Source organism: Macadamia integrifolia, chromosome 8, assembly GCF_013358625.1.
Source record: "Macadamia integrifolia cultivar HAES 741 chromosome 8, SCU_Mint_v3, whole genome shotgun sequence".
NCBI lineage: Eukaryota > Viridiplantae > Streptophyta > Magnoliopsida > Proteales > Proteaceae > Macadamia > Macadamia integrifolia.
The window spans coordinates 29,343,396-29,345,964 of NC_056564.1; the positions used below are offsets into that span (position 1 = coordinate 29,343,396).

Here is a 2,569-nt window from a genome sequence, read left to right on the forward strand (position 1 = left end):
ACATCGTTCTACTTGCCTTCCTACATCATGCGACAATTCAACTACAGTAGGGTGACCTGAGGAACTCGTGAACTTCTACCGGCCTCAAGAGTTGTCCCCACAAATTGTAACATTCCTATCTCAATTGTAATGGCATGTTAACCAAAACTCATATCATGTCCTAGTGTCTTGTACTAAGCTATCCTAATTTGCAATGAAATTACATTTGTTTTCTATACTTTGGCTAATGACAGGAAATTATAGGTGTGGACCAAATTATGATCAAATAAACACATAATGTAAAGAATGACAATATAACAATGATACAAATATGTATAAGAGTTTCTACTAATATTTCCTTTGTCTACAAGAATGTTCTACAAAGTTATGTATAGGGAAGTAAGAAAGGCATAAAAAGAGAAAGATTCCTAAGGGTGGGTATCATCATCATCAGAGTCAAGCTCATCTGTGGAAATCACCACATCTCCGATCAACCTCATGCCCAACTTGAGCTGCAAATCCTGCACTCTGCTAAAGCTCTGCAATCTCCCCATTCTTTGTGTCCAACTCCACATCCTGAGAATATGAGATTAAGTTAGTACATGAATAATTAAGTAAAAGGAAGTCTAAGGGATGAAAGATACTTGATCGTGGACATAGGTTTGCTCATATAGATGCTAATTAAGGTTGTAGTGCATCTGATGATTATCAGCATACGCCTCAAAGGATACCTATTAGAAACATGTCAATCAAATGGGATCCATAAAGGAAAGAGAGGAGTGAGGTTGGGAATACTCACGTAGTCAAAGGGGATCAAGAGACCCAACTTTGTGTCATGCTTAAGAGACTGGGGCAACAACCTCTGAGGCAATGGGGCATACGTATCCACATATGACCACCAAGGGAACCCTGGGAATGGTACGATGGCCATATGATGGATGGAGCCTTCAATGTAAGAAGATGACCCAGCGGTGGAGGCACCAACCGAGTAAGTAGCCGGTCGAATAGGGACAATGAGATGATTATGATACTACAAAGACAGACAAGCAGTCAACAATAATGGCTAAATCAAAGAAAATGAATTTGGTAGAGGAGGATTGCTTAGTAGTGGGCCCGAGGGGGTTAATGGGATGCACACGGTCTCCTCATCTAGGAAAGACTGATAATCTCTCCCGAAATCTATAAAGCTCTTCTCCTATAGTCCTCCTGTCGCCACCTCCAGCTCCACCTCTAGAACACTACATAGGTAATGCATTATAGTAGGAGGTAGATATGGGGTATAACATCTGTCAGACTTGGGCCACTACCCCATCTCTTGCTCCCCCAAGTACCAAGCTAAGCCATCAGGACCCCGAAAGAGCACTCACAACTGGATCAGCTCTATGGCCCTATTCCATCAACCGGCATCTGGGAAGGGCTACTCCAGGAATGGATTCCAGATAGCCTGCATGATTAAAAGAAGTTAGTGACAGGTAATTTTAATTTATAAAGAGAAATAAAGAATCATAAGGGAGCTAGGAAACCATACCATGGTGAGCTCATTAAGCATGGCTCTCGCTAAAGTCCCCTCTCGGATCAGGAGCTGACCCTCTATTTGACTAACCCCCCACCTCGTGGTGGTAAGGAAGAATTTATGACCCGAATCCCTAAGCTCAGGATACAGGAACCTCAGGTGCTCATAAACCCAAGGCTGCAAATGATATGAGAACATCAGTGATGAATAAAAAAATAGGGACACATCAAAGAAAGGAATAATTAAGACAGAAGGTAAGGGCATACCTGAAGAACGTAGAAGGTGTTGTAGATGCCATGGTTGCCAAAGGCCAGGTGGCCCATCATCTGCAGAAAGTAGATGCCAACCCATCCCAGTCATACGGATTCAACTCATCCAGATCAATGGAAAGATCGCCATGTGAATGCCGATGTCGCTACGAAAGTTGCTGAACAAGCAGTGTGATACAACTCAATCCTACTCTGTTCTTGAAAATGATACAACTCAAGCCTGCTCTGTTCTTGATTCGAGTTCAAGAACTCAAAGCTTCAAAAATTTCAGAGATATGAAGAAGAAGAAGAGAAAACAAGAAAGAAGCAAATGAGATATTTTTTATTACCTGATGCGGTAAAAATTGACCGGATGATCTTCCCTGTAGTTCCTGGTGCTTTGGCCAACCTGCATAGAAGAGATGATAGGGGAGAGTCGGGCTGACCCGACAAGGGACTCTCCGATGCCTAAGTCAGATCTTTCCACAGCAGATGCTTAAGAGAGCTTTTCCAGTAAAAGAAGTGATTGATCCCCCATGATGGAGGCTTACCTTGGTATTTATAGGCTGCTAATGGAGAGAGAAGGAGGGGCATTTGTGGAGAGTGGCACTGTGATTCTGAGAATATTCTGGGTTCTAGGGCATATTCTAGGAATATTCTCAAGTCTTTAGTGATTGGATTGAACACTTACATTTTTTCTCTCTAAACTGGGTTTATTGACCGGTTGGTTTGGTTTGATCTTGTAGGGTCCAAATCGGAGAGGGTTGATGCGAGTGCCCTATGGTGCATGATAGCAAGGGTGACATCAAATACGGGGTGGCCAGATAAG

The 2,569-nt window shown here is 42.7% G+C and overlaps 1 long non-coding RNA gene across 2 annotated transcripts; it reads right to left on the minus strand.

The window, feature by feature from the left end:
* Window positions 1-286: 286 nt before the first annotated feature.
* On the minus strand, window positions 287-2,143 carry LOC122085651. Of its 2 annotated transcripts, XR_006142182.1 has the most exons (5): window positions 2,091-2,143; window positions 1,759-2,017; window positions 1,508-1,669; window positions 779-1,423; window positions 287-710 (listed from the first exon to the last, which is right to left on the minus strand). It is a non-coding gene; the product is annotated as an uncharacterized LOC122085651 (long non-coding RNA). The 2 variants fall into 2 exon arrangements; XR_006142181.1 differs by having other exon boundaries at window positions 287-1,423.
* Between the last annotated feature and the right edge of the window lie 426 nt (window positions 2,144-2,569).